The 9,321-nt window shown below is 43.5% G+C and overlaps 1 pseudogene; it reads left to right on the top strand.

Annotated features, from left to right (window-relative positions):
* Nucleotides 1–4,259: 4,259 nt before the first annotated feature.
* Nucleotides 4,260–4,518, top strand: LOC109388789 (immediate early response 3-interacting protein 1 pseudogene; annotated as a pseudogene).
* Nucleotides 4,519–9,321: the final 4,803 nt, after the last annotated feature.

Genomic DNA, 9,321 nt, shown 5'->3' with positions numbered 1-9,321 from the left:
GGGGCGCGAGGGCAGCGGGCTGCGCCAGGTGAGGGTCCGCTGGCCGAGCTGCGGTCCGGTGGGCGCCGCGCCGGGGACCCGGCGAGAGTGGGCGAGGGCGGGCGTGAGCGCGCGGGACGCTCGGAAGCAGCCCCGGCTGCAAAGTCTTTAAAAAGTTTCTCTCGCGGTGGAACCCAGTGTCAGATCTGAACAGCCAATCTCCGGCAGACGTGACGTCAGGCAGCAAATCCTAATTGGGGAAAGCGTGCGATGAGCCTGAGAAAGCGCCGCCACCCTCCGCAATCCACATGGATTGTTACTGTGCGTGGGCAAGGCAGATAAGTGCCCGTTCCCGTGTCCCCGGAAAGGACAAAAGACTCGGCAAGTCACGAAAGGGTCCTTGCCTCCAGAACGCCCCAAAGGAGTCGTTTGATATTGTTTGGAAGGCATTCCCGGGCATTTTCTTAGCGGAGTTTGCTCAGATACTTGCTGCGGGGATTGGATTAAAATACAAGATCGGGTCCTAGGAAGGACTGCTTGGGGTACGCCAATCTGTCGATCGGAAGGTGCTTAGATGGCTCTCTGGGGGACTGTAAACGCCGCGTGCCTGTTTCTCCGTCTGCAGCTTCTGGTACCCACTCCTCGTTTGGCATGTACGAGAGAGAGAGCTGGGCGGGCAGCAGGGGGCGCCCGCGTAGACCGGGAAACCCGCAAAGGAATTAACCCTAGAGGCAGCCCTGCGCTTGGTGAAAAGGCCTTTAGGATGGAAATACAGAGTTTAGGATCCAGGACAATCCCAAGCCATTTTTAGTTTTTTCTTTTTTAAGTCAGATCAGTTCCCTCGAGCCCTATCTGAAAGGAAAGAATTGCGCACTAGAGATGACCCAAAATCACAATAAGGGAGATGCGGAATGTTCCAGGGGACCCAGTCCCTGAGGGTCACAGTGCTCTTTGGGGAAAACCATGAAATAATGACGTACTGTATTGCCCCATGTATAAGACGCACCCTTTTTTGAAAAATTTGGGGTCTAAAAACTGGGTGCGTCTTATACAGTGGTTGTATGAGCGCAAAAAAAGGCGGGAAATGCTAGTAAAAAAAAAAATCTACAACCACTGTATAAAACACACCATTTTTAGACCCCAAATTTTTTGAAAAAGGGTGCGTCTTATACATGGGGCAATACGGTATTTACTGCTAGCATTTGAATTAAACAATGTCTCCAGCAGGAAGACACAATTTTATTATATGAATGCAATAGAAAATCCATGGTTATAGCAGTCTTTTTTCAAAAAAAAAAGCCATTTAACTAAGAATGACAGTTTCAAAGGCCTGGGTTGTTCTAATTCATATTTATTTGTGAGTTATCCTTTTATTTTGTGTCTGCCTGCATTGGCTAGTAGGCAATTGGTAGCAGGTGTCGATGGTTCAAGGAGAGTTAATGGAAAACAAATAAGCAGCTGAGGAAACTTAACTTTAAGTTGAGGAAACTTAATCCATTATTCTGTTTTTTTCTGTACATTGGAAAGACCTCCAGCATTTGATCTGGCAGGAGAGAACCTCCGTCCATCTGCCTGAACACCAATTCAGTTTCTCTGGGAGCCACTGTCATAAAGTAAAGAGCATTGGGCTGGAGGGAGAGGCCTGACACTCGCTAATTAGCTGGAAGACCACAGGCAGTTCACATCTCTGTGAACTTCAGCTTCCTCCTCCATAACACAAAGAAGTTGGATTAAAAATTACTTCTAGCTTTAACAATCTGTGGCTCTAAGAACACCCAGGGTCCCTGTGGATAGGATCGGTAAGGTCACTCCAGGTCAGCTTCTGAGCCAGGCCAAAGGGAACCAGCTGAGATGAATGAGGAAGGCGGGTGGGTCAAAAAGCTGCACTGAGTTCTGTCTGTAGGGAGGACACAATACAAGCTAATAAATATCCACCAACCGCCTACTCTGCTGGCAAGCATAGAGGCTAACCCTCTGCAGATACAAAGTATCACAAAGCACAACACCTTTGTCCTATCTGGTTAGGAAGACAATATAAATAAATGAAAGCTTTCAAAAAAGATAAACAACTGAATAAAGCAACAGTTGGAGATATTACTATACTTACAAGGTAGGACCTTATTTGTACGAAGCCAATGTCGCAGTACACAATGTCACAGTACAACCGTTGCCATCTCATGGAAGAGTCACAACATGTAGTGGGAAAATGTCCTACCTGCAACTCAAATCAGTCTACACAGATTTGACCTCTCAGGCAGGGATTACATTGCAGTGCTTGACATAGATGGGGGGAAGGGGTGTCTAGAAGCACTAACGCCATTCTGAAGAGCTAGGGCAGGAGAGGTGTCAGACAGGTAAAGCTCGGGAAACAGTAAAAGACAGCATCACCAAAGGACAAGACTTTAGTGTGGTACAGGTAGATGGGCTCTTCTAGTGGGTCACTCACAGGACCCAGATGAACCGCAATCATCAAAGCCTCTTTAGGTCAATGAGAGACAGCTGCCTACAGAGGGCAGAACCTGGACAGACAGCCAGAGGGCTGGGCTCTAGCACCGTGGCTTCACTTCCTGTGGGAACTTGGACAAGTCATTTCACCTCTCTTTGAGTCTCAGTTTCCAAAGAGCCTGGGGATGAACCCAAGGCCCTTGCATTTTGGGAAAGCAATGACCTTTTGCTGAGCTTCGTGGCACTGCAGAAAAATGTTTTCTGCTGTTAAAAAGGTACAGTGCAGGGCCGGCCGAGTGGCGCGTTGGTTAAGAGTTGGCTTGGGACGCCAGCTCCGAGCAGCAGGGCTCCGGTTCGGATCCCACATTAGGGCCAGTGACGCTGCACACTCTGTGGCTAGGATGGTGAACAGCGGCTCAACCTGGAGCTTGGCTGCCGTGGGTCGCCGGCGACGGCATGGGCTGCGGTGGAGCTGCGGTGGGCTGCCGTGGGCTACTGTGAGTGGCTGGCAGCCAGCATGAGCTGTCGAGAGCCGCGTGAGCAGTGTTCCAGTGGCTGGTGACCGATCTGCCTCACCCAGGAAGAGTGCAATGATAATACCAACATGGGCCAGTGGAGCGATGTCCTCCACAGCTAGACTGAGGAACAGAAGGACAACAACTTCTCTGTTCCCCTTCCCAGATTCTCCAATGCTGTTCCCAGCCCCCCAATTCCCCCAATAAAATCTTTAAAAAAAGAGATATAGTGCAATCTTCCTTGTTCTTGACCTGCAGCAATGCAGAGGTGGGTGTTTCACCCTAATCTTCAACCTGATTACAACCTGCCTCAAGACAGATTTGGAGATACCAGTCAGATTATCTCTGAAACAAAACCACAGGAAGAATCTCTAGTGTGAATGTTAATCTCACCCCCAAAGGACCCATAAACATTTTGCATATTGTGTGTATATACAACCATTAATGTGGTAATGTTCACAAAAGTAAGCAGCTCTACTCTAGTAGGGAAACTCTAGCAAGTCACAGTTTTCCACATAAATCTCTTTTATTTATGTAACTAGCAAGATAATCCTTGAAAAGTGTGTTATGCACCTTATGTCCTATCAGATGAGATGGTCACTCATCTAAAACATTCACTATTATTCTGAAAGTGAAAATTCAGTGTCTGTCAGGCATGTAGACCATCCTTTGCCAATTCCAGACCCAGTTAAATGCCATGGGTTCTGGACCCAGAACCCCATAGGTTTCAAGGTCCATTTATATTGACAGTACACAATTTTCTGGTTCAAAAAACAAGTCTTTAAAGATCTCGTAAAACTTCTTGGACTTCAGATGGTTTTTACAAAACAATACTCAGATGAGCTAAGTGTAAATGAATCAGAAAAGTGGATTATGTTTCCCATAAAAACTCATGGATCTGAGGATTAGAGGAAGAAAGGAAGGTTGGCAAATGCCATTTTAAAGCACTCTGAAACCATTAGTCAAACTTAAAATGCAGCCAGTTTCCCTCATCCTTACACTTCATGAGTTTTGTAATTGAAAATCTTTTCCTACATCTCAGATCAGCTACAAATCAAATATAGTGGCTGCCTGAGATCAGAACTGCTTCCACCCATGTTTTCTTCCAGCCTAGGATTTCATGGGGTTCCTTTTAGTTCCCTTCCAGGTTCATCAAGGAATGCTTAGAAAGAAAAAAGGGGGGAGAGTAGGGAAAGAGAGAAACAGGAAGTCAGTTAAGTTGTGGCTAAAAGGAAGACAAAAAAGGAGAGTGAGAGCAAGAGAGAGATTGAAGAATGGAAATGAAAGAGAGAAGGGGGCCTCTGGGTGGCTCCGGCAACCATGGCCTTCACCTTGTACTTGCTGCTGCAGGGGTCCCTGCTCTATGTCAGTGCCATCGCCACACCGCAGGAGGAGCGCTTCCTCAAGAACACTGGCTGGGTGGGGAACAGACCAAGGAATTGGCAGATTTGGATTCGGAAAGGAGCCAGGAATTAAGTCTCAGCTGATGAACCTTATTTGATCTGGAACAACCATGATGAGACTGCCTTTGATAACAGTAAACTCAATTGCAATTGTATTACTTTTACTATTTGGGTGAAGATCAATGGGGGAAATAGAGACTCAGAAGACATGCCAGCAGAAGTTATTGCTTCAGTCTTTATTGGAATATCCATATTTTAGCTGTCTGTCCTTGGACTTCACAAAAAATATAAACCTCACCATAAAACCAGAGTCCCTATTGATCTGATGTTTTTCAATGTTTCACTTAATAATTTCATTATAAAAAGACCAGATCATCAGAGGCTGTAACTATCCAGGACTGGAATACATTTGACTATTAACTGTTAATAAAAGTTCATACTATGATAAGGATTGTTAAAAGGGTAGAAGACTGTCTCTTATGTGTTTTAGAGCTTTTTCTCTCTCATTTCTTAGGCATGAATTTTTTTTTCAAAGTTTTGAATATCCTTGTGATTTAGCTATGATGTGAAAGTAATTATCCCCCTAGATAAAAGTTAAATGGATTTTTTGAAAGTAATTACTATATATAGTATAAAACGATAAGTAGGTAATTTGGATAATTTCATTTTGAACTCTTTGGTTAAATATTTTGTATTATTTAGTTAAATATATTGTCTTAGCTATGAAAAACTCAAATTTATAATAACAATTGAGGAGCAATACTCTCTGGTTTCAGGGAAAATTCTAATTTTGTAAGTCAGGTAATCACATGATGCTTATGTTTTAGTTTTAACTTTTTTTCATTTCTTATTTTTATTATGCATTTATCTTATCTTTATTTATGCATTTCTTATTTTATTAACTGGCCTAAGTGATGAGATCAGATCAGTATCTACATATTTTCATTGGTAGAAAAATCTATGTAGAAAAGTCTATGCCTTTGTACAATGATGACTTATTATTTTTTGAAATCATCATAAATATTGGCCTGCAAGAGCAATCCTAAACAATCACAACTAAACCATCCTGTGTAAGAAGACTTTATCATGAAGTATTTACCTCTCCAAAAATTATCAAGTTTCAATTCCTTGGAACAGCTCATTAAGGGGTGTGATTATTATTATTATTTTTTTTAATATATTTTTTTTTAGCTGAGCCATCCTGCCACCTGTTGGCAGCTCAGTGGTTGCTCAGCTCGGGCCAGGACTCCAACCGCTGTTGCTCAGAGCTCGCACTCTTGAGCGAGGTCTTAATCAACTGAGCCACTCGGCGGGCCCAAGGGGTGTGATTCTTAATTCTTCATTCTGTCTGTCAAAAGAGCATTCATGCTGAATAAGTTGAGTTTTGTTTTGTTTTTATGTCTTAGACTATCCCATATTTGCTCATCCCATAATACAGTTTTATGCAGAAAGATTTAAACTATGTAAATGGTTTTTCTGGAAATTATCGGTTATAACATTTTTAAGGAGATGGGATGACATCTTTGTTTCTAGGAGAACATTTGTAAATAAAGTTAAATTTTCAAGTCAAAAAAGAAAAGAAAAGAAAAGAAAGGGAGAAGGAAAAAAGAAAAGAAAGAATATGAAGACAAAGAGGAGACAGTGAAAAGAAGGGCAAAGAAAGGTGGATAGAGGCAAGAGTGGAAGAGGAGGCATGCACTGGGGAAGAGGAAATGAAGGAGAAATCAGTGGAGAAAAGTAGAAAACAAAAGGCGGGGGAAGGAAAAAAAAAATGAAATGAAATGGAGAGAGAGAAGAATTATACCCAGAACCTGTGGGTAAGTTCTTCAGGCTGCTCGCTAAGATTCTGGCAGCTGTTTCTGAATCTCAGCTGGTTCTGACCTGAGTATCAGCTTGTCCAGGTTTGGACTAGAATTAAACCTGTGGCCTTAGAAGGTGCTAGCACAGTTTGGTTGGCGGGCTGCCCCACACCTCGTGCAAAGTGGGAGGGACAGGAAGTCCTGTGTTCTCCCCCACAAGCAGGTGGCCAATGACAGGCGCATTAGCTCTAGACTCCCGCAAATAGGTGCTTCAGTTACTGTCATGGTCCTCTCCTTTGTTCTTTCAACCAGTCATCAAAAAGCAGGGATGAAAGAGGTTAGAAATTTGTGACCTCCTCCCCATTTAACTCAGCTTCCATGAAAAAAATCACATAAAGCTTTATAAATGAAGACTTAAAGCCAATACTCATCAGATGAAGGTGTCAGTATGTCTGCCATGCCCTGGGGGCAAGATGGAGATGGGACTGATTTGCAGAGAAAGAAGAGGTGCCCCTGGAATTGGGCCACAAGCGGAACTGAGGTTTATCCTACGGGTTCCCTCCCCTTTAAAGCTTTAGGTTTGAAATTAAAGGTCTTTAATTGTTATTCACTGAACAAACCATAGGGCCGTCAGCTAGCCTATGTAGAGCTTTACAACAAACTCCAAACAGAATTCCACTGCAGATGAAGATGTTAAAAGATTACTGGTTGGAGCTGGCCCAGTGGCTCATTGGTTAAGAGTTGGCTTGGGAGCGCGAGCTCTGAGCAGCAGGGTTGCTGGTTCGGATCCCACATGGGCCAGTGATGCTGTGCACTCTACAGCTAAGATGGTGAACAACAGCTCGACCTGGAGCTGGGCTGAGTCACCAGTGACGGCGTAGGCTGCAGTGGGGCTGCAGTGGGCTCCCGAAAGCTACTGTGAGTGGGCGGCAGCCAGCGTGAGCAGCTGGCAGCTGGTGTGAGCTGCCGTGAGCCGCTGTGAGCGGCCGTCCAATGGCTGGCGACTGACTGCCTCACCCGGGAAGAGCGCAATGATCACAATACCAACTTGGGCCAGTGAAGCAACATCCTTCACAGCTAGACTGAAGAACAAAAGGACAGCAACTTGTCTGTTCCCCTTCCCCGATTCCCCAACACTATTGCCTCCCCCAATTCCCCAATAAAATCTTTAAAAAAAAAAAGATTACTGGTTGGATTGCAGCCCAAAGTTGCCCCTGTGCCTTTATGCTGACCCTGAGTGCCAGGCCATGGCAGTATTGACCATACAGACTGATGGGGTAAACAGGCCTGGAACAAACAATTACATGTGTGGCAAATATTGAAAAAGGACTGTGGGAAATGAGACCCATGAGAAGAAAAAGGGTCAGGGGCATGGGCTGCCTTCTTACAAATTTAGAAGAGCCAATCAACAAAAGTAAACTCTGAAAATAAAGTTCGTGTACACTAAATTTCCCTTTCTGATTATTCTGGTCCCCGTCTCATTTGCTTTACATATAATCAAGGACGGCTGCTAAAGACAACAAAATCTCTCTGCCTACGGCTAACCAAAACCTGTTCATTAATTTAGCTTTCCTTGAGGCTTTTCCATACCCATTTCTTCAGAACTTTTGAACCTAAAACATGAAACTATGTAATAATCAAATAGTTATCAATACAGTTTTATTTACACTTGTCATTCACACCCTCCAAACCTCATTGGGCCATTGGCTAGTCCACATTCAAGAAGACATAAAGGAGTCACTTACTTGCTCTCAAAGAGTTGCATCTTGGGAAATTCTAGGAGGTACCCCGAACTGAGATGCACCTCAACAGAGCAGTCCATGAAACACTTGCCTTTTGATCACAAAAAAGGTCCCCAATTACTTGCATTTCACTGTCGTATCTCAGTTATGCACACTTCTTTGGGCTTCCATTCAGTCAATGGAACTTTTCCTGGTTTCTTGGCTTAAACGTAAGTTCAAAGATGCCCAGACACCTGCGAGGTTGGTTGAGTGCCAGGTGGGCAAGCCAAGTAATTTTCTCCCCACTCAGATACAGCTACTTATAAATCATGATCCAATTTTTAAAAGAACCTCCTGCTCTGCCTCAGTGCTTTCCAGGTTGTTGAGTAGCTGGAATTGTTTCTTTCTTTAAATTTCAGGACATTCGTAATTGTTATTTCTCTTGTCTACATTAATTTTCACCCAATGGCAGTGGAACATAATGCTGCCTGGGTTTAACATGATCGTAAAATTTTTCCCCCAAAATATTCTCTCTATTGCCATCAAATTGATGAAGATATCATGTAGTGCATATAGCAGTCTAGAAAAAAAAAAGAATAAAATGAGAAAGTACTGTACCCTTCTACATATCAATTCCTAGCCAGCCTAAGACCCAAGGCCCTAGGTTTCTAAGACCCAAGGTCCTTTACAGATTGCCTCCTTCTCCCTTTTTCCAACCTCATCTTGGGCTAACTCCCCAAATGAATCTTCTGTTCCAACATTTCTTTCTCTTTGGAAGGGGGAAAAAAAAAGACTGGTCGGCCACTATCCTGCAGAAACAGGACACCTATATTCCTGCCTCTAGCCTCCCCTCACATCAGTCTCCTGAGATACCCTCATCTTCTCAACTAAGTTCTCGTCCTACTTCAAAATAGAACTTGAAATCCTTTACTTTCATGAAGCTCTTTGGACCATCCTAAACCTGTTTGCCATCTCTTCCCAGTAGCATTTATCTTCCATGCCAGGCATGAAGAACATAAGACATGCTTTGTAACAGACATAGAACACTTCTTACGGGTGAATCCATTTTTAAAGCTTGGTCCTAGTCAGATAAGCCAGAATTAAGGCAAGTCATGGTTAATAATAGTTGAGGTTTGGTTACTTGTCCGTAGCTGTCTGCAGGCAGGGTTGTGCTGAGAATGGGGTTTGCCCCAAATTTCCCCTAAGCTAAATTACCTGAATCAAACAATGGTACTCTTTACAGGAAAAAAAAAAAAAAAGTTTCCTACCTCTGAATTAATGGTTTGGAAAGTTCCTTAGAAAGAATTTTGTCATATTTGTGTCTGAAAACTGTTACACTGCCAGAGTTATAGCATTAAAACAGTCGATGCTTTTATAACATCTCTTTTTTGTTGCCCTCTCAACTTACCCTATTATTGGAGACCTGGACATACTCTGAGAATGCAACTAGTAAAAACCC

This window comes from Hipposideros armiger, unplaced genomic scaffold (genome assembly GCF_001890085.2).
Source record: "Hipposideros armiger isolate ML-2016 unplaced genomic scaffold, ASM189008v1 scaffold_207, whole genome shotgun sequence".
Taxonomy (NCBI): Eukaryota; Metazoa; Chordata; class Mammalia; order Chiroptera; family Hipposideridae; genus Hipposideros; species Hipposideros armiger.
This window is presented reverse-complemented; position numbering and strand designations above follow the sequence as displayed.